Source organism: Planococcus citri, chromosome 2 (assembly GCF_950023065.1).
Source record: "Planococcus citri chromosome 2, ihPlaCitr1.1, whole genome shotgun sequence".
Taxonomy (NCBI): Eukaryota; Metazoa; Arthropoda; class Insecta; order Hemiptera; family Pseudococcidae; genus Planococcus; species Planococcus citri.
The window spans coordinates 82504117-82532059 of NC_088678.1; the positions used below are offsets into that span (position 1 = coordinate 82504117).

At 36.1% G+C, this 27943-nt stretch overlaps 2 long non-coding RNA genes across 7 annotated transcripts in view; one reads left to right on the forward strand and one right to left on the reverse strand.

Annotated features, from left to right (window-relative positions):
* Positions 1 to 27943, reverse strand: part of LOC135838067 (uncharacterized) — a 131255-nt gene that overhangs the window by 63269 nt on the left and 40043 nt on the right. The window lies entirely within an intron of this gene.
* On the forward strand, positions 1195 to 22498 carry LOC135838066 (uncharacterized). 6 transcript variants are annotated; one of them, XR_010557313.1, is made up of 6 exons: positions 1195 to 1413; positions 11020 to 11185; positions 15904 to 17119; positions 17222 to 17280; positions 20685 to 21359; positions 21773 to 22498. It is a non-coding gene; the product is annotated as an uncharacterized LOC135838066 (long non-coding RNA). The 6 variants fall into 6 exon arrangements; XR_010557310.1 differs by having other exon boundaries at positions 20685 to 21695; positions 21773 to 22497; XR_010557311.1 differs by having other exon boundaries at positions 20685 to 20901; positions 21247 to 22496.

Here is a 27943-nt window from a genome sequence, read left to right on the forward strand (position 1 = left end):
ACAAATTTTAACAAATTCTGATCAAAAAAAAACAATTTTTGGCAAAAAAGAGTCGCGCTCAATTTGCTTAAAAATCTCAAAGTGACCAAAAAAATACTAATATGAATTTGAAAAACACCAAAAAAAAAAACAGAAAATCCCAAAAATTGAATTTTTGACAACCAAATACAAATTTTTGCAATTTCTAGGAAAAAAAACAATCTTAGGTAAAAACGAGATTTTGACAGTTTCTGGAAAAAGCAAGATTTCTGCATAATTTTTGGAGAAAAGAGAGGCTTTTTTTGAAATTTTTGGCAATAATTTTTGGGCAAAAGCAAGACTATGGTACGTTTGAAAAATAATTGACAAAAAAGTATGGTAAAAAAGGTAGACTTTTGAGTAATTTTTGTCAATTTTTGGCAAACAAGACAGACAGACAATTTCAGTCGAAAGCAAGACTTTTTGGCAATTTCTGAAAAAAAAAGAGGGCTATTGTGTAATTTTTAGCAAAAAAGTGAGACTTTATCATGAAAAGCGTAACTTTTGGAAAAAAGCGAGACTTTAGGATAAGTTTTAGGGAAAAAATCAACGCTTTCTGGGAATTTGTGCAAAAATAAGTGACGTTTTTTACCAAAAAACGGAGCTTTTTGGCAATTTTGAAAAAAATCCAAATATTTTGTTATTATTGGCAGAAAACGAGACTGCCAACATCAAAAATTTGTAAAAAAAAAAAAATTAACATTTCGTAACCAAAACGTTGAAAAAGTGATCAAAAGTTACTTCCAGAAGCTCAAGTAACCGAATACGAGCCCTATCAACTTGGAAGGTGTAAAGGGTTTAATGCAAAGAAACCCAAATCCCTTTGGAACCGGGGAAGATTTTTTATTTTTTTTCAATGAGATCATTCAGAAGAAATCTTGATGCAGAAATGGCGAATTTCTGGATAAATCGTATTTTTAAAAATTAGCTATGATAATTTTCGGAAGAATCGGTTGAGAAATTTTCATACGTAAGCATCCTCATCATTTTTCTAAAAATACGAATCGTTTCGGAGATGGCTTTCTTATTACCTTATTAAGTATAATAAAAAAAGTCGAATTCTTCGTACTATCACTTCTTCGAATTATCGCCTTCTTGAAAACACTCATTTTAAACCATAATTTCACTAATTATCGTATTCTTAAGAACATTTATTCTTTTACTATCATTTTACTGATGAGGTGCTTGGTTTTTTTTTTGTTAGTCATATTTGCATAGGTACACAATGTAGTAGGTACGAACTTTAGTCAATTTTCAATATGTTTTTATCATACGATGGTAAATGCATCGCAAATTCATTCTAATCAAGAATGATGTGGAGTTAACGTAGCGCGATATTTTGCATTATTGGAAATGATGCTCCACTTTCTGCTTCTTCTTCTTCTTGTGTCATAGGTAAGTGAGTTTTAATCTTACAGTGTTTAATTGAGTGAATGTAAAGACAGAAAAAGGTCACTTTTTTTGAAAAGGGGAGAATCAACTAGACACGTCGTAAAAGTGACTCAAAATTTTCTTTAATTTCTTATAATCACTATAATATAGGCAATTGTAAGTGAATGTGAATCACGTTTCTAACAAATGAGATCAATCGACAGTGATTTTAATCAGACAGTCACGAATTATGATCAACATCAAGAAATAGTCTTATACGTATCGATTAAGAAGGTAAACGCTTATTTTCTGAAATAATACAAATATTGTAGGTAAATTCGATAAAAATCGGGGAAAAAATTAACCCATTGTTCGTTTGAAATAATCGCAATTTACGACAAAATCGACCTTTGCAATATTACTATCAGTATATGACGACTAAACAAAAGTCCATAGGATGGCATTATTAAGCTCGAATTCACGAAACGAGGAACTTGACTGATGGATTTATTTGAAATTCGAGGTCGATCGTGTCCGAAACGAAAACGATTTATGCATTAAGTAAGCTCGAAAAAGCACATTAAACGTGTTAAGAGTGTAAGTGTATAAAATGACTCGAGAATCAGTACCTATTTAATCGTTAATCCATTTACGATGAAAAATGTAAAAATGAAAAACAAGCATTATACTTCTTATATCGTGTGTAATGTGTATGTACATAGGTATCTAATCTTACTACGCATGGCATATAATGGATATAAGTACATACATATTACTTTATACAGGTAATTAATCTCAATATAAGCAGGTAAACGTCGTCGTTCGTTTCGGATAATTCGTCACTAGGTATATAATATAATATACTCGTATATACTCTTGTGAGAGCTCGGAGACTGCACCTATTTAATATCGAAAGTACACAAGAGCTATTAAATTGTTTCACGTACACCCTAAAGCCTCTCGCTAAACGAGGCAGCCGACGATGGAAAGAGATGCATAGATATGGAACCGATTAATTTACAACTCGATAAACATTTTCAAATCTCATATTGCGTCAAATTTACTCTCGGTGTGAAAGATTTACATCACCATAATATCGTGTATATTTAACCAGGTACCACCAAGACCATATCTACTCGTGCCCTACCCCAGAGACATACACAATACGAGTACCTACCTTATACCTATGTACATAGATAGGTACATATAAGTAGGTACCTAAATTCTTTTCGCCTGGTTATGAGCCTGGCGCTGAGCTGTCAAGTTACCATATCTACATACGAGAGCATATAAGTACATCGTGTCAGCTTCAAAATGTGACCTAAACTTGCACTATGCCCTGCACCACTCTCTCATTCATCGCCATCGCCATTGCCACTGGCAACTTGTTCGTCTTCGTTGTTTTTTTTTTGCGCTTTCAGCTAGCCTAGCTATATGCTATAGAACAACCAGCCATATAGCAGATAGCTGTTCGTTGTTCAGGCACCGAGTTACGCGAACGCTTAATTAGTATTATTACGCTTCGTCTATCCGAATCGTTTCATCATCGCGTAATCGTTCGAACGTACCAAAATAAATACCGACCCAAATAAACACTTGGACAAATTTTTTCCCTCGTATATCTACTTACAATATTCTGTGTATTAGTAGATACAAAATACATTTTTTTCATACGAGTAGCTCCATAAACCTATAATTTTTCCCTATGTGCTCGTCTCGTACGATAGAGCACGAGACCGCGACACAGCTCACAACCCTGCGCCTTCTTCTCGTATCCTTTTTCTTCTTCGTATATGTAATTCTTCATTCGAGTACCTCTACCTACCATATACGAAAACAAAATACCGAAAACCTAAATCGTCCAAAAAAATACCAAGAATATTTACGATGGCGTGCACAGTTTGAAATGTCTCGACTAGTTTTCTTTTTTTTTCTCTCTATTCAACGCCGCTAATTCTGAACTGGTTCAAGCGACCAGTTCTCAACCTTTTTTCCCCTTCGCTTTGCCCTTCAACCTTTCGCCGTTTCTTTATTCTGATCAAATAATATGTACTCGTATGTATGGACAATTGGAAAATTCCACCGGAATACGGCAGCACTCTCTGGTACGAACAATTTTCTCACTGCAGTAATCGTCATCGCATCGATTGCAAAATTCATTCGCAAGGGAGGTGGTCTGGCATATAGTCCGGCATATGACAATAGGAGTAATTGCACCCCCCCCCTCCATCGATCCACCCGGACAACTTTTTTCTCAAAGGGGACATCCTCAGAAACATTTTAAAGCAAACTTGCCAAAAAAAAAGTTGGCCTTACTTACAAAATGGCGACCTTTTTGATTGACAGGTCAGCCGAAATCGCAGATTTTGCAGTTGCTGGAGGCTCTAAAATGACTTGAACCCACCTGAAGTCGTCTTCAGAGAGTGTTAAAATTGGAGTGTAGAGTAAATTTCAGCTTTCCATCTCCATTTGATGTAATTTTGTGAAAATTTAAAGTTTCAAAATTCTGCTGGAGGCTTTAGGAATTTTCAAAAAGTCGCTGGAGGATCCAAAACGACTTGAAATTCACTTTCAGTACTTCGCAGCGTATTGAAATTAGTTTTTAGAATAAATTTCTTCTTTACAACTCCAATTTGATGGAATTTTGTGGGAATTTCGAGTTTCAAAAATCTGCTGGAGGCTCCAGAACTGCTCAAAACGGGTTGAAACCGTTTTCAATCGATTTGGCATGTCGAAAATGGATGTATCTCAAATTTCAGCTTTCTTGGTCAATTTGGTAAAATTTTGTTTTTTTCCCTCATTTTTGGCCTAAATTCCGATTTTCAAAAATTCACCAAAAATCGAAAAACGCACTTTAGCACTTGAAATTTAGACAAGTGATAAATTTCTGCATGATCTTTCGATCCACCTTTGTAAAGTTTGAAAAAGTTCGTGCAAGTCCTAGCCTCCAGTAGATTTTTGAAACTTGAAATTCCCGCAACATCAATTTATCAAATGAAGTTGGCAAGCTGAAACTTACTTCGCAGACTACATGGTGGTTTCAAATGGTTTTGAAGCTTCCAGCTACTTTTAGGAAATTTCAATTTTCCAAAAAAACGTCGTACAACCTTTCAAAAAGTTGCTGGAGGCTCCAAAACGACTTGAAATTCACCATCAGTCAACTTCGTAGCGTATTGAAATCAGTTTGCAGAATGAATTTCGACTCTCCATCTCAGTTTGATGGAATTTTGGGGAAATTCCAAGTTGTAAAAATCTACTGTAGGCTCCAGTAATTTTCAAAAAAGTCGCTGGAGGCTCTAAAATGGCTTGAACCCATCTGAAGTCGTTTTCAGAGGGTGTTAAAATTGGAGTGACTGTAGAGTAAATTTCAGCTTTCCATCTCCATTTGATGAAATAATGTAAAAATTCAAAGTTTCAAAAATCTGCTAGAGGCTTTAGGAATTTTCAAAAAGTCGCTGGAAGATCCAAAACGACTTGAAATTCACCTGCAGTACTTCGTAGCGTATTGAAATTAGTTTTTAGAATAAATTTCAGCTTAACAACTCCAATTTGATGGAATTTTGTTGGAATTTCGAGTTTCAAAAATCTGCTTGAGGCTCCAGAACTGCTCAAAACGGCTTGAAACCGTTTCCAATCGATTTGGCATGTCGAAAATAGGATATATCCCAAACTTCAGCTTTCTTGGTCAATTTGGAAAAATTTTGATTTTTTCCCTCATTTTTGGCCTATATTCGATTTTTAAAAATTCACCAAAAATCAAAAAACGCACTTTAGCACTTGAAATTTTGACAAGTGATAAATTTTTGCATGATCTTTCGATCTACCTTTGTAAAGTTTGAAAAAGTTCGTGCAAGTCCTAAGTTAAAACGCAAAATCTGTGATTTCGGCTGACCTGTCAATCAAAATGGCCGCCATTTTGTGAGTAAGGCCAACTTTTTTTTGGCAAGTTTGCTTTAAAATGTTAATTAGGATATCCCCTTTCAGAAAAAAGTTGTCCCGGATCACCGGGGGGGGGGGGGGTGCAATTACTCATATTGTCATATGCCGGACTAATATGACAATGAGAATAATTGCATCTCCCTCCTGCCGATTCTGCGGAACAACTTTTTTCAAGGAGACGTCCGAAGGGGCACATTAATAAAGCAAACTTGCTTTAAAAAAAAGTAAGGCTCGCACCAAATCTTATCAACTGGATAGAGCTAGATCAAAAGAGCATGCCAAAATTTATCACTAGTCAAAGTTTCAAGTAGGCACTAAAAAAAGAATTTTTCGATTTTTAGTGAATTTTTGAAAATCAAAAAGTCAAAAATGAAGTGAACAAATCAAAATTTTACCAAATTGATCTAGATAGAAAGCTGAAATTTGGGGTATACTCTATTTTCGACCTGCAAAATCGATTGAAGACGGTTTAAAACCGTTTTGAGCAGTTCTGGAGCCTCCAGCAGATTTTCGAAGCTTGAAATTTCCACAAAATTTCATCAAAAGAAGTTGGAAATCCTTGCACCTTAATGTAAACACGCTATTAAGTCGACTGCTGACGAGTTGAGGAATTTTGGAGCCTCCAGTAACTTTTTGGAAATTCTTGGAGCCTCCAGCAGATTTTTGAAAGTTGAATTTTCTGCAAAAATTTCATCAAAAGGAGTGAGATAGCAAACATTTTCTCTGCAAGGCTACAGTCATTTCCAAAAAGTCGCAGGAGGCTCCAAAATAATTTGAACACACGAGCAGTCGACTTGATAAGCGCGTTGAAATTGGGCGCAGAATGAATTTCGGCACTCTACCATTTTTTCAAGTTTCAAAAATCTGCTGGAGGCTCCAGTAATTTTCAAAAAGTCGCTGGAGACTCCAAAACGCCTTTGAATCCACTTGCAGTCGACTTCGAAGAGTATTGAAATTAGTTTACAGAATAAATTTTGGCTTTCCAACTGCATTTTATAAAAATTTTGTGGAAATTTCAGGTTTCAAAAATGTACTGGAGGCGCCATGAATTTCGAAAAAGTCGCCGAAATCTCCAAAATAACTTGAACCCATCATCATTCAACTTAATAGCATGTTTAAGTTGGAGTGCAGCGTGAATTTCAGATTTCCAACTTCATTCAAATTTCAAAAATCTGCTGTAGGCTCCAGAACTGATCAAAACGGGTTTAAACCGTCTCCAATCGATTTGGCAGGTTGGAAATATAGAGTATACCCTAAATTTCAGCTTTCTAGTAGGTCAATTTGGTAAAATTTTGATTTTTTTCTCCTTCATTTTTGACCTTTTGATTTTCAAAAATTCATCAAATGAAACGTGAGTGGGGTAATTTTTGAGAAAACGTAATTTCGACCACTTCTGGGGGAGGATTTCCCAATACCTAAACAGTACCTCGGTCATGTCTCTCTTTTTTCTCTGCCTTTTGTTTTAAAATGTCTCTCTTTTTTCTCTGCCTTTTGTTTTAAAATATCTCTCAACATAGATCCACGTAAACGTGTACATATTCTCGACGTAACACCACACACCACAGCTCATCTCGATTTAAAATGTTTACAAAACGAAAGCACGCATTGCTTCAGAGTCAGTCGAGCCGCTTATTCTTGAAAGAATTTTATTTTATCATTTCATTAAGCGATTCTTTAACACCATATACTCGTACGGTACACCAGAGCCATATTATCTGGAAAAAGGTTTCATGCACCTGTGTCAACGATGGCACTTGCTGCAAAGCTTCGGTATTCACAAGTAGGTATGCACCTCTACCTATATTTAGATAGCTCCTAATACACTGCAGCAGTGGCGGCATTAGCAGCGGTCATGGCATTCGGTCTTAACTCCATCCATGTCACGTTTGGTAAACAACCTCATCACACTAAAATGTAGTACATGCTTGTACTCGTAGTACTAGTGACATTACACACATCGAAAACCTCATCTAAAATACGAACTTTGGTTATCTAGTATGGCCACCGCGATCTGTTCAATTGATCTTTGCACAGAAGAGACGTGCTTTGTTTCGTTATTATTTTCGGTTGATCTTCGAACAGACCTTCTTTGGTGTGGAGATCGGCAGCAGGGGTCTAAGAGTCATTCCATATTAATTAAGATATCATCGCGATATAGTTATTGCGTTGACACAAGCATCGGCCATAAATACCATTCGTAGTATGACGATATCCTTTATTGGAAGTGAACGAATCATTATCTATACTTCTTCATACTGACTCTCCAATGATACGACATGTACTTATTGTACAAATAAAACGATCAACAATAAAGAGCACTCGCGATGTAATTCTCGTAATACTGAGAATTCGACTTCGCTAAATCGATTAAGGCATTTTTGATAAAAAATATTTCTATTGCACGCGAGGGTCTCAAAAATTTTCATTCCAGACTCCAACACCTGAATTTCAGACCACGGGGCCAACATTTCAAGGCCCCTACGAGACGTGAAGTTCAAGAGCCCACGACCCTAGGATCCGAGGTTCAACATTCTGAGATCCCTACGAGACCCTCACTTCAAGACCCTGCGGTACTGATACCAGGACCATGTTTTTCGAACTTCGATTTGAACACTCTGAGGCCCGAACTTCGAGACTTTCTGAGACTAGCATTAATTCAAGACCCACAGTTCGGCATTCCGAGATCTTGATTTAAAGAGTTGCATTCTGAAACTAATTTCACGATCGATTTGAATACCCTCCGTTTCAAGAATCGAAGATCCTAGTTTCAATACTCTACTGCGTACCAGCATTTCAAGACCCACAGTTCAACATTCCGAGACCCCTATGAGACCCCACGACCCTCTTATTTCAAGACCATAATTTTGGGACTCGGATTAGAAAACTTTCGATTTCAAGACTCCGAGAATAGTATAAAACTCAAGAGTTCAAGATTTCGAGAGCCACACTTCACGACCCGAATTTTGAAACTTTACGAAGGCTTCGATGTGACCCCTCCCCCCACCTTCAACCTCGGATTCAAGATTCCAAGACCTGGATTTCAACATTCCAGGGCCGGATTTCAAAATCCTGAGACCCCGATCTTGAGAATCCGAGACCCGGATATCCAAAACTAACAGATTAATTAGGACCCAGTGGCCCTAATTTATTACCCTGGGTTTCGAGACTATGAAAAGAGCATTTCAAGTAGGCCCAGAGTTTCACATTCAAGACTGAGACTCTGATTTCAAGCTTACGAGACCCGGATTTCAAGACTATGAAAATAGCAGTTCGACAATAAAAATCGAGACTTTTTGATATTTTTGGCAAAAAATCAGATTTTTGATAATTTTATCAAAAGGCAGGACTTTTTTTTTTAGCAATTTTTGGAAATCAGCGACCTTTTTTGGAATTTTTTACAAAAAAGTATTAGTCGGGGAGCACACTTGAAGATAAATTGCACCCCCCCCCGGTCGATCCTCTGAGACAACTTTTTTCTTAAAAGGGGAGTCCTAAGGAACATTTCTAGCACTTGTACTCAAAAAAAAAGTGGCCCTACTTACAAAATGGCGGCCATTTTGATTGACAGGTCAGCCAAAATCGCAGATTTTGCGTTCCAACATAGAACTAGCAAACATTTTTCAAACTTTACAAAGGTAGATCGAAAGATCATGCAAAAATTTATCACATGTCAAAATTTCAAGTGCTAAAGTGCGTTTTTCGATTTTTGGTGAATTTTTGAAAATCGAATTTAGGCCAAAAATGAGGAAAATTAAAAATCAAAATTTTACCAAATTGACCAAGAAAGCTGAAATTTGGGATATACTTACCCTATTTTCGACATGCCAAATCGATTGGAAACGGTTTTAACCCGTTTTGAGCAGTTCTGGAGCCTCCAGCAGATTTTTGAAACTCGAAATTCCAACAAAAATTCCATCAAATTGGAGTTGTAAAGCTGAAATTTATTCTAAAAACTAAATTCAATACGCTACGAAGTACTGCGGGTGAATTTCAAGTCGTTTTGGAGCCTCCAGCAGATTTTTGAAACTTTGGATTTTCACAAAATTTTATCAAATGGAGATGGAAGCCTGAAATTTACTCTACACTCCAATTTTAACACTCTCTGAAGACGACTTCAGGTGGGTTCAAATCATTTCGGAGCCTCCGGCGACGTTTTAAAAATTACTGGAGCCTCCAGTAGATTTTCGGAACTTGAAATTCCCGCAACATTATTTTACCAAATGGAGTTGGCAAGCTGAAGTGTACTTCGCAAACTAATTTCAATACGATATGAAGTTGACTACGTGGTGGTTTCAAATGGTTTTGAAGCTTCCAGCTACTTCTAAGAAATTTCAATTTTCCAAAAAACACTATACGACCTGTCAAAAAGTGGCTGGAGGCTCCAAAACGACTTGAAATCCACCAGCAGGCGACTTCGTAGTGTATTAAAATTATTCTGCAAAATGAATTTTGACTTTTCATCTCCGTTTGATGAAATGTTTAGGAAGTTTAAAGTTTCAAAAATCTACTGGAGGCTCCAGTAATTTTCAAAAAATTGCTAGATGCTCCAAAACGACTTGAAATTCTCCTGCAGTTGACTTCGTAGCGTATTGAAATTTGTTTGCAGAATAAATTTATACTTTCCAACACCATTTTGGTGAAATTTTGTGGGAATTTCGTGTTTCAAAAATCTGCTGGAGCCTCCAGAACTGCTCAAAACGGTTTAAAAAAGTTTCCAATCGATTTGGCATGTCGAAAATAGGGTGCATCCCAAATTTCAGCATTCCTGGTCAATTTGGTAAAATTTTGATTTTTCCACTCATTTTTGGCCTAAATTCGATTTTCAAAAATTCACCAAAAATCGAAAAACGCACTTCAGCACTTGAAATGTTGACAGGTGATAAATTTTTGCTTGATCTTTCGATCTACCTTTGTACAATTTGAAAAATGTTTGCTAGTTCTATGTTGGAACGCAAAATCTGCGATTTCGGCTGACCTGTCAATCAAAATGGCCGCCATTTTGTAAGTAGGGCCACTTTTTTTTTGAGTACAAGTGCTGGAAATGTTCCTTAGGACTCCCCCTTTAAGAAAAAAGTTGTCTCGGAGGATCGCCGGGGGGGGGGGAGGGTGCAATAGATCCTTAAGTGGGCTACCCGCCTATATATCTACGCATCAATTTTCGGAAATATTACCATCCTTGGTATAAAAACGGGGCTGACCAATAATTTCTCGAAGAAAAGCAAAACTTTTAAACAATTTTTAAAAAAAAACGACTTTTTGAAAATTTTTGCAAAAAAGCAACAATTTTCATAATTTTGAAAAATGTGAGAATTTTTGATATTTTTGGCAGAAATCGAGACTTGGATAATTTTAGCGAAAGACAGGATTTCTTAGCTAATTTAGGCAAATACTCGTATCAGTCGTATCTGAAACTTGCAGCAATTTTTAGCAATAAAACGGAATTTTTTGTCAATTTTAGGGGAAACAGCGAAACTTTTCAGCAATTTTGGTTTGAAGAAGTGAATTTTCGCTGACTAAGAGAATTCTGATCAGGCATAAATTATAAACTTCTTGCAAATCGCTGGGGTGGTCTTGCCTTATTTTCAAATGAATTCCTGCAGTTTACATTTTCTTTAGTCTAAGATCTAATGATACAAACCCAACACTGGGTAATTAGTTACCATCTACTTATACGTTGAACATTTATTTCAGAACTATCAGAATCAATCGAAAATGAAAGAAAACTGAAACATTTGAGGTGCCGTTGGACGATTTACTATCTACGAGTACTATCTACATACCCAATCTACTCAAGTTACTTGAATTTCATCAATTTTCAATATACGAATACAAAATGACTTTCGTATGCAACGAACTGGTAAGGAAATTTTATCTTTTTTTTTTTAATAAGTTCGGCAATTTAGGGCAACATTTTAATTTCTATATAGAGACGATAAGGAATGAAAAGCACAGCAATTTGAAGTTTGAAAAATTTAATACTTAATGGGACCTTCAAAAATATTGATGCATTGCTACGTTTTTCAGAAAGGTTGAGTTCTTCTTTAACAACTTATGATATATGAAGTGTTTTTTTTTTTACAATGTATCCGAGTGATACTTAAAATAATTACTGTGCATTTGCCTCTTGAACTGGCATTGCTCAATTATATGTAGAATACAGAAATTTTTATAATTACGTATCAAGAAAATGAACGTTCCACAAAATTCTATGTATGGTATCATATCTTACACGTGCTTTTAAAACAAGATTCAAATTCAAAATAACAATATAAAAACGAATAACTTTTCAAAGATGACCCCCACATCGTCCTTACCCATTGATTACTCGATTAGATAGGTTTAATTTAGGAAAAATACCGTTTAATTAGTAAAAATACTGTCCAAAAAATCTACACTCCATATTTATACATCGTTGCGTGTACAACGAGCAAAAGAAATGAAATTATGAACTTACGATAGTACGTACAATTGTACACTTCGACTTCGATTATCGCGCAATACTTTCAATCCTTATCATTTACAATTTCAAGATGCTATTGTTATAGTCGGATTAATTAGATACCCGACCTACCTATCTATATGCTCAAATATCTACGTAGGTAACTGGTAAGGTAGGTACTTGTACTTGGGATGGTTATTTTTTTGCATTACATCAAAGTACACAAACCACTGATAAATTCGATTCGTACTTAATAAACAGTTAATAATAATCCATTTTTTATTATGTACTTTTCTTCCAAGTAAAAATTGCAATAGTATTATAACAATCGGCTGTCGTTTATCTTTCATTATAAATCAACCATTCGTATCACTTATTACTAAAGTTAACGGTTCTTAATTCAAACCAATAAAACATTTCGCATCGATGACGGCCATGCCGCAATCGCTGACGCGTTATACGAGTCCGATGTGTCTTTTATGGCTACCATAGCAAATAGCCGCAGTGTCAGCAGCAACCAGCAATCAATTGGCGAACTGAAACTGGGCTATTTTGTTCTATGAAAGAAATTTTCACCTCGTCCATTACCATTACTCTGGCTCTGGGTTTTCATTTTCAATTTCAAATGCCCTTGAAAACCAACGCGTAATTGAACTCATATTCAAAATGATTTCTTATTATTGTGTGAAGTGAACCGAACACTTATGGCGATTTTTTTCGCTGATTTTATTCGTGCATTATGCGAGCTCTTACGAGTATAATTTTTTATTTAAATCCACGTATCTAATCGGATGTCCTTTTTTTCATCGTTCGATGGTGTTACTTTTGACCTTAAACGATACTTATATTCTTTGATAGGGAAGTTAGTTGGGTAGCGATAGCGAATAAATTGCTTCTTTCATGCATATTAGCAAAAACATATAATGCGCGCTAAATTAAACCATCATACTCGGAAAAAAATCAAGTGTACTTTGATTCTACTAGTTCAATTATTGTTGTTATAAATAAATAATAACCGACAGAGATGCGAATACTTTCACATTTCATCGATACATCTTCGTGAAAATTAAACTGCTATAGCAAATTTGACCAAGTTACACTTACATAGCAACGTGAGCAAATAAATAGTATGAGGTCAGTTACTGAAAACGATTCGAGAAAAAAGAACCCGTCAAGTACCTACCTATTCGAACTCGTTGAATTTTTTTTCTACCGAAAAGAGAACTCAACGAAAAATTGTAGGTCAAAATTTAAATACTTTGTACACAAAACACGCCTTCTGTATGTTTTTTCATCTTTTTTCAAAGCCGCAAATCGCACTCTTACCGAGTTCAAGTTCTGGGAACACATAGGAGTGGATCATTTATCAAGTACCTACCTATTTAAGCTGCGTGATGCAAATTCGTATTAAAAGAAAAAAATTGCATTTTAGATGAATTTACCGTTAAGTACATATAAGCAGACGAACACTAGAAGATTGTTCATCAATTTAAGAAGTTGTATTGGTTGTAATCCGATTTGCAATGCATAGATATAGCTATATACTTATTTTTATGATACCTATTCGTGATAAAAGACAAGAAAATCCGAAGCACCTACCTACTGTTATACATTTTGGTTGAATCCTTCTAAAATAGCATTAGATACGTTAGAAAATATTCTTAAAGCACTTAAAAATTCCCTTCATGGTAAATAATCAGGGTCGTTTTGGTCAAAAGGAATTTGACTCTAAAAAAATCTGATCGTCTAAAAATGAGAATTCTGTTTGCAGATCAAATTTCAGTTTCAGTAGTTAATAATCTATTACCAACGTCAGATTTTTGGAACTTTCCCGGGAGTAAGTGGGGGGGGGAGGGGGAAGAGGGCTCCTATTTATACGTGTGAACTTTTTTTTCTGACATTTTCTCGCTATCATACCCACCAAAACGGTTTATTTTTATTGAAAGATTCTGTTATGCTTGCTTCAAGAAATGAAAAATTAGAAAAAAAATCACTGAAAATTACAAAAAAAAAATTATTAAAATTGTTGAACATATGAAAACACTTTTAAAAGCATCATCTAAAATGATTTCAAATTGTCAAAAACTGATAAAATTTTTGTAAGAGGTCTCCAAAATTTCCACACAAAAAAACCAATAAAAATCATCAAAAATCGGTAAAATTTCAAAAAAAAAAAATGTAAAAATTCAACGAAAATTGCATAAAAATAAATTAAAACATGTTGAAAATGATATAAACACGATTAAAAACATCAACATTGCAAAAAATGACCAAAAACTCATAAAACTTTGACAAAATTTTATGACATTCAGTGAAAATTGCACAAAAAAACGCTAAAACAGGTTAAATTAGAATCCTTGAGAAACATTAAAATTATTCAAAATATATCGAAAACTGATAAAATTTAAAGAAAACTTTCAACAAAATATCTTGGGATTTGAACAAAATTTCACAAAATGTACAGACTGATCCATGTTTTTGGTCAAAATTGTCAGAAAATCCCACAAAATTGTCAAAAAATCCCACTTTTTATAAAAATTCTCCAAAAATTCCACTTTTTGTCAAAATTGTCAAAAATTCCACTTTTTGTCAAAATTGTGATAAAATTCCCACCTTTTGTCAAAATTGTCAAAAATCCAACTTTTGTCAAAATTGTCAAAAAATCTCACTTTTTGTCAAAATTGTCAAAAAATTCCCACTTTTTGTCAAAATTTGTCAAACAATCCCACTTTTGTCAAAATTGTCAAAAATCCCACTTTTGTCAAAATTGTCAAAAATCCCACTTTTATCAAAATTGTCAAAAAATCCCATTTTTTGTAAAAATTGTAAAAAAAGGTCAGAAAATTTTGATTTTTGTTAAAAAATTCTCGTGTTTTTGCCACAATTGTTAATAAAAAAATTTAGTTTCTGCCAAAATTGTCGGAAAAAATTGAATAAAGAAAAATTTTGATTGACAAAAGTGCAAAAAAATGATATTTTGCTTGAATTTAAGTTCAATATTCTTTCAGAAAAAAAAATAGTTACATTATTAATAAAACTGGTCCAAAGGTCATTGGAGTAAAATAAAATTTGGCAAAACTTGTTTGTAAAATGGACACGGAAAAACTGAAAATTTGCAAAAAGATTGATGAAATTTTAGAAAAAATTGAGGTAAATTTGGCAACAAAACATTGTTCAAAGTTGATATAAGATCAGAAAATTTGAGCTGTAACTGAAATCGAATCATAATTCAAATTGAAATTGTGTCAATATCGCATGCCTCAAGCTATTTCTGCTGCATGCCCCCCCCCCAGTTTGGAACAAAAAAAGAAAAACTTCACGTTTGTAAATTTTTTTTGAAAATTTTTCATTTCTGATCGACTTTTATATAAATAATTACCCCTTTCACAAAAACCTTTCATGTCCTACAAACAATACAGGTATTTTTCTGAAGAGCCCGCCCTCCCTCTCGAATAGAAAAAATGCAAAAATCTTTTTTGAAAGCCAAGGGAGGATTGATTCGAGACGAAATTGAAATGAAAGACGTCAAATGTCGAGGTAGACTTTGATTTTGATAAAACTTCATTTTGGAATAATAATAGTAATTCAAAATTCACAAAAAATTTGATAAAAATCTAAAATTTCTAGAATATTTTAATGATCAGAAAAATGTAGGTAAATGTTTTTGAGTAGCCCTATGTTGAGAGCAAGTTTTGATTTGAATATTTATTTGGTCAAAAACGAAATTTTTTGAAAGTTTTCGATAATCTACAAAATTTTAATTTTATTTTCGATTTCACTATACCAACCTTGCGATAAAAAAATTCAAATTTTTGTCAAGAGTAAGAGCATCGTTTTGGAACATTAAAAATTATTCAACATTTTTGTTTCCAACTCCTCCTCCCTTAATTTGTTCGAGCCACATCTGGCTTATAAGCATATAAAATACTAAGGCAGGGGGGTGTCCGGGGTAAAAAGTTGAGAAAATGTCAGTCTCACTCTCATCCTCCCCTCCCACTCCCCATCACTTCGTCACGCCTCGTCTCTGAGACTTTGAATGATCCAAATTTCAGCTAAATCCAAGTTGACAGATCGTCAATATTCTATCTCGTACTTTGATGTCGAGCTCACTGATATAATTTTTCGAATTTTTTCAGACATTTCGACGAATTTTCCATTTTTTCAACTTCTCAACCTGCCAGACTGAGTACTCAGCACCATGACCGTCAATTGAACCAAATGTTGACTTCGTCGCAGCAAACAAAACCAGCAATACCATTCAGCATTCGCTCAATTTTCGTAGAAGCGTAACGAGCATTGATCTGTCAAAGCATCCCGGACGACAGGAATCGGATGGTGTTTCTTTTTGGAAGCCGCCATCGCCGAGCCAACGCGCAATAGTTGAAGAACAATTTGTTCGACGCAATTAACCGGCTGTAAAACACGGTTTGCGGAAAAAATGTTTAAAAATAAGCGTACATCCTGTGCCATGGCGATGGCGTGTACGACGACCGCGATGTACATTGAAATGTAAGTTACCATGTACATAGACATAGACATAGACGACAGACACACGTAGCCTAGTCATACCTCTATAGCTCTGTAGCAATAGCAAAACCGCTACAAAACACCAAAGCGTAATTTGCGTTGCAACTTTCTCTAGGTACGACGACGAGTAATAAAAAAGTTGGCATTCAAAGTCGCTGTGTCGATGAAATGAAACGCCAAACGGCATCGGGCATCGGTCGCAGAGCGGCACAAGGCGACCGAATGCGGCCATCGCCATCGCGCCAGCATCCATGTGGATGTGCATTGTTTCTCATTGGCCGCTGTAACATAATCTTTTTTGCAGCCAACCACAAGCGCAACTTGCAGATAACATTGGTTCTGTCTGCGAGTCTACGTTATAAATCAAGCAAAGAGCTATAATGTGTACGACGTATAATAGGTCATACAGTCGTTTGTAAATTACTGCTGGTATCCTTTTTCTTCGGCGTACAAGACGCATGGTTTTCTGATAACGCTGCGATACTGTGCGGCCATCGAATCCCCGCGCACCGCCTCACGTCCAGTCGTCGTCGTCGCTGGTCGTCGTCTTGGTCTTACTGACTGTTCTGTTGCGCCTTTACCTACTCTCTGCAGATATACATTTTCGCTCAATATATTCCGAGCACGTTGGTAGTTGGCACAGCTGTAATACGATATTATATTACCTTTTATATAACCGGTCCAAGAACATAGCAAAAAATTTGTTGCATCCATTCGCGCACTATCCCACAGCCACAGGAGTATATTGTCTATGTACCCAATATCCAATGCCCAATGCCCATGCTATGCTGTAGCTGTGCCAAACCATGCTCCGTGCTCTTTATGGTAGGTAGCTTATTATGCCTCTGAACACAAAATGCACAGTAAGTATACTGTATCGAGAGTTTTGTACGTGTTGTGCTAAAATTATTATTTATGTTCACTTAGCTTCGTTCCATGGGAAATGCGAGATCCATTCCATTCCATTCAACAGGAAAAGAAGCAAGGTGAGATCAGTCTTTGAACCCCCATTTTCCACAAATGTACCAATTTTCAAGTGCTAAAGTGCGTTTTTCGATTTTTGGTGAATTTTTGAAAATCGAATTTAGGCCAAAAATGAGGGAAAAAATCAAAATTTTACCAAATTGACCAAGAAAGCTGAAATTTGGGATATACCCTATTTTCGACATGCCAAATCAAATTTCAAGTCGTTTTGGAGCCTCCAGAGATTTTTTTGAAAATTACTGGAGCCTCCAGTAGATTTTTGAAACTTGAAATTCCCGCAACATTACTTTATCAAATAGAGTTGGCAAGCTGAAATTTACTTCGCAGACTACATGGTGGATTCAAATGGTTTTGAAGCATCCAGCTACTTTTAGGAAATTTCAATTTTCCAAAAAACCGCCATAATAACCTTTCAAAAAGTCGCTGGAGGCTCCAAAACGACTTGAAATCCACCAGCAGTCAACTTCGTAGCGTATTGAAATTAGTTTGCAGAATGAATTTAGACTCTCCATCTCAGTTTGATGAAATTTTGTGGAAATTTCAAGTTTCAAAAATCTACTGGAGGCTCCAGTAATTTTCAAAAAAGGTCGCTGGAGGCTCTAAAATGACTTGAACTCACCAGAAGTCGTCTTCAGAGGGTGTTAAAATTGGAGTGTGGAGTAAATTTCAGCTTTCCATCTCCATTTGATGAAATTTTGTGATACTTTAATGTTTCAAAAATCTGCTGGAGGCTTCAGGAATTTTCAAAAAGTCGCTGGAGGCTCCAAAACGACTTGAAATTCACCTGCAGTACTTCGTAGCGTTTTGAAATTCGTTTTTAGAATAATTTTCAGCTTTACAACTCCAATTTGATGGAATTTTGTGGGAATTTTGAGTTTCAAAATCTGCTGGAGGCTCCAGAACTACTCAAAACGGGTTGAAACCGTTTCCAATCGATTTGGCATGTCGAAAATAGTATCCCAAATTTCAGCTTTCTTGGTCAATTTGGTAAAATTTTGATTTTTTTCCCTCATTTTTGGCCTTAATTCGATTTTCAAAAACTCACCAAAAATCGAAAAACCCACTTTAGCACTTGAAATTTTGACAGGTGATAAATTTTTGCATGATCTTTCGATCCACCTTTGTAAAGTTTGAAAAATTTCGTGCAAGTCCTATGTTGAAACGCAAAATCTGCGATTTCGGCTGACCTTTCAATCAAAATGGCCGCCATTTTGTAAGTAAGGCCAGCTTTTTAAAGTTTGCTGCTGAATGTTCCTTAGGATGTCCCCTTTAAGAAAGAAGTTGTCCTGGAGGATCGTTGGGGGGGGGGCGTGCAATTGCTCCTATTGTCATATGCCGGACTATGTAGCATGGAAAATTTAGCTGAATGGGAAAATGAAACAAGTCCCTTGTGTAAGCGCGTGGATCAGAATTTTTCCACGACAACACCGTGGGAAAAACCTGAGCGTCGGAGTAGCGTATTTTTGAAAAGGAATTTTCAAAATCAAAATTTTACTGCGGTAGCTAAAAACTAAAAACTGGCAGCTAAAATTTTAATGATATGGTATGTACTTGGGGCAAGGGCTACCACTGAGCCCACTTTCCATCCAAATCCCCAGGGGACATTCCATGAGGTTCCTAGTTAATTTCAACGTACTACGGAGGGGAGGATATTTAGGACTTTAGCTGGAAATTTTCTAGAAAAAGTTCAGTTAGAGAGGAGATGAAAAGGCCGAGAATGGGATTCAAATTTCTCTAATACGAGATTTGTTTCTTCATGTCAATATTTTTGCAATGTTGACAAAAATACCTAGCACATTTTGTAACTTTTACAAAAAAGCAGCACAATTTTTGTAATTTTGACAAAGCACTTTTTTGCAATTTTAGTAAATTAAGCACCACATTCTTGCAATTTACCAACAAAATTGACATTTTCTTTACACACAATAATTTTGACAAAAAACAGCATTTTTTTTCAAATTTTGACAAAAAACACCAATTACTTATAGCAACTTTGACAATAAAACCGAATTTTTTTACAGTTTCGACAAAAAACCATTTTTTTGCAATTTTTGCAGACAGAGCAATTTTTTGAAATTTCAACAAAATAAAGCACCGCATTTTGCAATCTGTACAAAAAATTGCCAATTTTTACGATTTCTATAAAATTCAGTATTTTTCCACAATTTTAACCAAAAACACAACAATTACTGCAGTGTTTGGCAAAAAATCAACATTCTTTTCTATAATTTTGTCAAAAAACACTTTTCTACAGTTTTTATCAAAAAAAAAAAAATTTTTTGACAATTTTGACAATAAAGTCAGTAAAACAGCACAATTTTGCTACATTTACGAGAAAGAAAAATTATACAGTTTCGATACGAAAAAAGCACGTTATTTGTAATGTTGAAAACAAAAAAAGGGCACTTTTCGCAAAGCTTACAAATAATCAGCACCTTTTCATAATTTTTACAAAAATCAGCATATTTTTGCCCCGCGATTTTTCAAAAAAAAAAAAAAAATTCTGTAGCACTTTTTTGAGGTTTTGACAAAAAGTAATCCTTTTGTTGCCTAATAGCGGGGGGGGGGGGAGGGGGAAAAGGAGAGCACCACATTTTGACCAAAAAGTGGCATTTCTTTTATTTCGACATTTCTGCAACTTTGACAAAAACAACAAAACTTTTGCAATTTTGACAAAGAAACAAGTCTTTTTCGCAGCAATTTTAGCAAAAAAAAACACGATTTTTGAACAAGTTCGAGGAAAAACAGTACTTTTTTGCAACTTTGACAAAAAGCAGCATATTTTTGTCGAGTAGTTCTTCCAAAAATAAGTAGAACATTTTAATGATTTTGACAAAAAGTAAGACTTTTGTTGCAGTTATTAAGGGGGGGGGGGGCACCACATTCCACATTTTAGCAAATTTGACCAGAAAGTAGAATTTTTAAAAAATGTTGACAAAAAACAGCATTTTTTGTAATTTTGACCTTGGCAATTCTGAGCTGACAAAAAATCAGCACTTCTCTACAATTTTGACAAAAAGCAGCACCTTTTTTGCAATTTTGACTCAGAAGAAAGACTTCGAGACTTTTTAAAAACATGAAAAAAAATCAGCATCTTTTTGCAATTTTGAGTTCTGACAAAAAGTGACATTTCCATTGCAGTAATTTGGGCAAAATCACTCAACATTTTTTCCTTTTTTTAAAAATTTTTAAATTATAAGAAATTTACTAAATAGCATAAGTAATCTGAGCAAAAGTTGTTTAACAATAATTTTCAAGAATTTTGAACAATTCTTCAAGTTAATGTTTACCTAATGTTATTCTGTAGTAAAATAGGCAGATGGCAATTTTTCTCAGCAACATTGTTTCATTTTTCGATCGTACACCTACAAAAAACGTATCTAACTATTTTTGGTTCTCATTTCAGTTTCAGCAAGGAAACACCAAACACGAAGAAAATAACGAGCAATGATGATGATGAAAAATTCATGCAATGGTGTCAAAAAAATGTTCACTGCCAGAAGCAGAAGATCAATTATTTTTGAAAGCATCACCGTATAGGAAATTTCATGACGTCGACTCTCGGATTTGTTCTCATGTAAAGGTTGGATATTGGATAATTCAAGTCGAAAAAAAAGTAGCAGGTATACATCGTTATACAAGTGTATAGAGAGCTTCTTAAGGGCTGATCCTTTGGAACATTTAGTTTCATGAGATTCTCTTACGTCATTGAAGCCTTCAGTAACTTATCGGGTTCTGAATCTGAAACTGAACGCATCATCCAAAATGAAAGGCCTCATCGATGATACTATGTATTAAGTTGGCGTTTTATCGCGATACTGAGAAATTAAATGAGACATTTGATTAATTATTTGCAAATGTTATCTTATTATATCTAATGTATTTTAAACAAGATGCTGAGTCATAATGAGGACCACTTCGTCTATTAAAATTACGCGTACTATAAATAGAACTTTACGTGTTTTCAGGCCAGACTCAAAAACCGATGATAGTGTTCATCTGTATCCCAAGAGAGCTGACTAAACTATAACATACGAGTCTATTATATGCCGACCTATGGTACTCAGTCATATCAGTATAGGTACGTGTATTTATTTACAGATATCTATCGATGACATCGCAGAGAAAAACGGCGAGTTACTGACATACATATCCAGATGGTTCCTGAGTGATGTCAGCATTTCGAATGGGTCTGGGGTCTATGCTCTGTATGTCACCCACTGGAGGTTTCCTCGCGAAAATCAGCACTTTTGGGAACGTTGACACAAATTCCACTTTTTTGTTTCTCATTCCGCCAATGGTTCTGTCGTATTGTGTCACCATTTTACTTAATCAAACACGAAGTCACAATTTTAAAAATGATTCGCGAATTTACTCAATTAAATAAGGAAAATCGCTATCCTTCACCTTCAGTCATGTAAAATTCTGAATTTTCAAGGAAAGCTTTGCTTGTACATATTTCTCGATACTTACTAATTGTTTCGTGTTTTACAGTACATCTACGTATAGACCTACATCTCGATCATCAAGGATCGTTGCCCACAGGCCACATTCATCAACAGTCCTTTAAGCGAACAATTCACTATTTACACAATCTATACTCGTAATCGTGATAATGAATAAATCAGACAAAATGTCTAAGTGTAAAATCTATCGTAGCCAATAACCATATCTTTTACTCATTGCAAATAGGTAATAGTGTCTTTCAGTATACCTACACTTTACGCACCATTTCCTCATTCTTCTCCATCTCTGTCTCGCCAACGGCCAACGCTTAAAATGCGGAGGAAAACTCCGATCTACACAATTACCAGCACGCAAGCTACATTGAACACGATTGTCACGGATTTTCTGCGTGTATTTTCACAAGTTTTTTTTTCCTTCTACGTCTTTTCGCCGACGACGACGGTACTGCAGCGTTATCGTGACACATTCGAGTACACTTTCAATTGTTTCGTATTGCTTGGTAATACGTACTTGGCACTTGGCGTTTATTTATTGCCTTTCTGAATATCGTTGTGTGCCTCTTTAGGTGCACTTCAGTGCATATTTTACGTGCAACAATTGTCCTCAAAGCTTGCGAAGTACGCGAGGTAGGTAGTCACTTAGCCATGTAAGCGTCGATTGATGACATTGACTCAGTTAGCGAATTTCTTCCTGTTGAATACACCTTTAAAATTTTACCATTAAGAGAGATCTAGCGGGAAAATTTTGAACCAGACAATACTGAAACGAAAGAAAATGCCAAGTCATGATAGTCCGGCATATGACAATAGGAGTAATTGCACCCCCCCCCCCGCCGATCCACCGGGACAACTTTTTTTCTTAAAGGGGACATCCTAAGGAACATTTTAAAGCAAACTTGCCCAAAAAAAAGTTGGCCTTACTTACAAAATGGCGGCCATTTTAATTTACAGGTCAGCCGAAATCGCAGATTTTGCATTTCAACATAAGACTTGCACGCAATTTTTCAAATTTTACATAGGTAGATCGAAAGATCATGCAAAAATTCATCACATGTCAAAATTTCAAGTGCTAAAGTGCGTTTTTCGATTTTTGGTTAATTTTTGAAAATCTAATTTAGGCCAAACATGAGGGAAAAAAATCAAAATTTTACCAAATTGACCAAGAAAGCTGAAATTTGGGATATACCGTATTTTCGACATGACAAATCGTTGAGCAGTTATGGAGCCTCCAGCAGATTTTTGAAACACGAAATTCCCACAAAATTCCATCAGATTGGAGTTATAAAGCTAAAATTTATTCTAAAAACTAATTTCAATACGCTACGAAGTAACCACTGCAGGTGAATTTCAAGTCGTTTTAGAGCATCCAGCGACTTTTCGAAAATTCCTGAAGCCTCCAGCAGATGCATAAATTTTCACAAAATTTTATCAAATGGAGATGGAAAGCTGAAATTTACTCTACACTCCAATTTTAACACCCTCTGAAGACGACTTCAGGCAAGTTCATGTCATTTTAAGACCTCCAGCGACTTTTTTGAAAATTACTGGAGCCTCCAGTAGATTTTTGAAACTTTAAATTTTCACAAAATTTCATGAAATGGAGATGGAAATCTTAAATTTACTTCGCAGACTACATGGTGGTTTCAAATGGTTTTGAAGCTTCCAGCTACGTACTTTTAGGAAATTTCAATTCTCCAAAAAAACGTCGCTGGAGGCTCCAAAACGACTTAGAATCCACCAGAAGTCAACTTCGTAGCGTGTTGAAAGTAGGTTGCAGAATGAATTTCGACTCTCCATCTCAGTTTGATGAAATTTTGGGGAAATTTCAAGTTTCAAAAATCTACTGGAGGCTCCAGTAATTTTCAAAAAAGTCGCTGGAGGCCTTAAAATGACATGAACTTACCTGAAGTCGTCTTCAGAGGGTGTTAAAATTGGAGTGTAGAGTAAATTTCAGCTTTCCACCTCCATTTGATAAAATTTTGTGAAAATATAAAGTTTCAAAAATCTGCTGGAGGCTTTAGGAATTTTCAAAAAGTCGCTGGAGGCTCCAAAACGACTTGAAATTTACCTGCGGTACTTCGTAGCGTATTGAAATTAGTTTTTAGAATAAATTTCAGCTTTACAACTTCAATTTGATGGCATTTTGTGGGAATTTCGAGTTTCAAAAATCTGCTGGAGGCTCCAGAACTGCTCAAAACGGATTGAAACCGTTTCCAATCGATTTGGCATGTCGAAAATAGGGTATATCCGAAATTTCAGCTTTCTTGGTCAATTTGGTAAAATTTTGATTTTTTCCCTCATTTTTGGCCTAAATTAGATTTTCAAAAATTCACCAAAAATCGAAAAACGCACTTTAGCCCTTGAAATTTTGACAGGTGATGAATTTTTGCATGATCTTTCGATCTACCTTTGTAAGGTTTGAAAAATTTCCTGCAAGTTCTATGTTGAAACGCAAAATCTGCAGTTTCGGCTGACCTGTCAATCAAAATGGCCGCCATTTTGTAAGTAAGGCAAACTTTTTTTTGGACAAGTTTGCTTTAAAATGTTCCTTAGGATGTCCCCTTTAAGAAAAAAGTTGTCCCGGAGGATCAGCGGGGGGGTGGTGCAATTACTCCTATTGTCATATGCGGGACTGTGACCTGCTGCTGAAATTTCACGGGCTGAAATGCATTTCTCGAACCTTGGTCAATTTTTAAAAATCAAATTAGGGCCAACAATGAATAAAAGTCGAAATTTTACCGACTTGACTGAGAAAGTTTGAGTAATGTAACAAGTTTCAGATATTTTGCCAAAATTAGATGAGAAATCCTGTCTTGTGCGAAAATTATCAAAGTCTCGCCTTTGAATTGTCGAAATTGAACGATGTAAAACTACTTTTTTTGCCCAGAAATTAGAAAAAGGTTCGCATTTTGCTAAACTTGCCAAAGTCTTACTTTTTGCCAAAAATTGACAAAATCACTCGCCTTTTCAATGAAAAATTGCGAAATAAGTCTCACTTTTTCGACAGAAACAAAGTATCGTGTATTTTTTGTCAAAAATCACCCAAAAGTTCTACTCGTACTAAAATTTTCTGCTCATATTTGTACCATTTTTGGGTACTTACAAGTTACAAGTACATACTTGTTTGGTTACCTAAGTTACTTTTTTTTGAAAAAAATTAAGTATGAGCTCTGGACAGAAGATTACGAATGAAACTTTTTCTTCAGGTTTTCTTTTAGAGTGTTGAAATCAATGTTTCAAAATCCCGGTCTCGAAATCACAGACACAGGGTTTTGAAATATGGATCTTGAAATGTTGAAATCTAGATCTTAAAATGCTGGTCTCAGAAAGTTGTGAAACCCAAATCTCGAAGTCTTGAAAACAGAATCTCAATATCCGGGCCTAGTAACAAATCGCTGTTTTGAAATTTGGGTCTCAATATGTTGAACTCCAGGTCTTGAAATGCTTGTTTCAGAGTCTCGAAATCAGGATCTTGGAATGCGGATTCCATAGTCTTGAAATCCCGGTCTCGAAATCTTAAAATTGACGGTCTTCGAATCAGAGTCATAAAATCACTTTCTAGAAATTCGGGCCTCGTAAGCTTGAATTCATAGTCTCAGTCTTGGAATGTGGAACGCTGAGTCTTGAAATACTCGTCTCATATTCTCGAAATCTAGGGTAATAAATTAGGGTCACGGGGGGCTACTTCTGATTAATCTGAAAGTTTTGGATATCCGGGTCACGGAGTCTCACAAAACCGGGGCCTCAGGACGTTGAAGTCCGGGTCTTTAAATCCGTCCCTGGAACGTGGAAATCCAGGTCTTGAAATATTGAAATTGGCGGTCCGAAGGGTCTCCACATCGGAACCTTGATAGAGTTGCGAAATCCAGGTCGTGAAGTGTGGGTCCCGGAATCTTGAAATCAGGAGCGTGAAATTCTGGTCTCAACGTTTTCAGATCGACGCCTTGAAATTAGGGTCTCGAGGTCTTGAAGTCTCGAAATCAGGGTCTCGGAACGTTGAACTCCGAGTTTTAAAATGCTGGTCTCAGAGTCTTAAAATCGAAAGTTTTCAAATCTGAGCCCCAAAATTATGAAGGATCGTAGAGTCTTCGAATGTTGCACTGCGGGTATTGAAACGCTGGTTGCAGACCCTTGAAACTCGGGTCTTCGATTCTATAAATGGAGGGTCGTCAAATCGATATCTTGTAAAATGAGTCTCGGAATGCATGTTTCGAAGTCAGGGCCTCAGAGCCTTCAAATGTCAGTCCTAAAAACATCGTCTTAGGACCAGTGCCGCGGCCGTGGGTTCTTGAGCTGCGGGTCTCGTAGGGGTCTCGGAATGTTTGACGTCGGGTTCTAAAATCCAGGCTTTGTAGTCTCGAAAAAAATCATGGTTTTGGGATCAGGGTCGTGGGCTCTTGAACTTCGCGTCTCGAAGGAACCTTGGAATGTTGGCCACGGACTCTGAAAATCAGCTGTTGTTGTTGGAGTCTCGAAATTGAGGTCTTCAAATCCAAGTCATGAAATTCGCGGTCTTGAAAATTTTTGACAGGCCTTCAGTGCAAATCAACTTTTTTGAATTTTTAAAATTTACAAAAATTCGCCAAACTTTGGATACCAGGGGAGGGGGGGGCGTGGGAGGTCAGGACACGCTCTCTCGATCCAGCTTTGCAGGTTTCGTTCAAAATCAAATGCAGCGAGTTCAAAATATTTCCTGTCAGATTATCAACACATTGGAATACTTTCTACATCACCAACCACACCTTATCCCTTCAACCCGCATCAACTCATCTACTAAGGTGGTTATCTAGCCACAATACTGTAATTTTGTATCCATGTATCTATTCGAAATGAAAAAATTTAAAATACAACCGATATGTTTTTAAATAGGCAGCAGGAAGCAGGACACCACCATAACACGAGTGGTTCAAAATATACTGTAGTGTAAAATGTACATCCACATCGCATCCTGTTTCATCGCACACATCACAATATAGTATAGTAGGTAATAGGTATACCACTTCTACTACATAGGCAGAGGCACCACTAGGCAGGTAAGTATCTCTATAAAGCAATAACTTTCCATTAAACCAGAAACCACCGGTTTCGTTGGGCTACTGTACTTCAATTTACAACTTTGATGCCTAAGTAGAAAAATATGTCGCCATTGATTCAATTTAAATGAATAAACTGTAAACGGGCACTGGCAGACGAGCACGTACTTATATACAACAGAACAGATACACGTATTCTACACTACACACATGATCACATCACACATCTATGCGGCATTCGACAGAAAAACTGTGAGGCGTTGCTTATTGTTAAAACCACAACGAACGGTTGTATCTCTTTATAGAGTAGCTTACGCTTAGCAACATTGGGCATTGGGCTACTTAGGAGATAGTTATCTTTGATGACCACTACATATATAAATTACTTCTCAGATCTTGGCTCATTCCGAATAGTTGATCGTCTTAATTAACAGGTTTTTTTTTCACCGATCAACTCGGTCTCGGTCCCACTAGGTACAGGAACGGACAATATGACAACGAATTTTTCCACATCATACTCGCTTATAGGCTGGAGTATTTAATACCGCACATGTAGACTTTCGAGACTTGCTCCAATTTCATAAACATATCATCGCATTTTCGAACCATTCGATCTAGCTTTGTCCAGAGTTCAAATAATTTTGTGCTACGAGTCCTCGCTTGGAAAGCAAAATCTACGGGATTTATGACCCGGGGGGGGGGGGGGGGAATTACTCCATATATGCCATTTGCCGGACTATGAGATCACTGATCAGCATCATCGTCTTGTCCCATATGCTTTCGAGTTGCAGTACTTGGTATTGAAATTTCATGGCCTCATTTCCATCAACATTTACGCAGTCGATATACCTACCTACTCGTAGCAGGTATTACTTGTACCTATTACACTACGATATTAGCTAACTTCAGGAAGAAAAATTATTATAATTGTCGACTGATTGAAAAATCATCGAACAATATCGAATATTCGCGATTACAGAAGAGAATTGCCGGGCAAAGGTGAAGAGAGGAAGGGAACGCTGCTGCAAAAAGCTCGTCATGTACGAGTACGTATGGCGTAACATGCCAGCCACGACGAAGCAAACGCCACATCCGTAGATGATTTCAAAATCAGCCGCGATCGAATCGTGACTTAATGGTTTCTAAAACCTGTCGGCCATCAACCC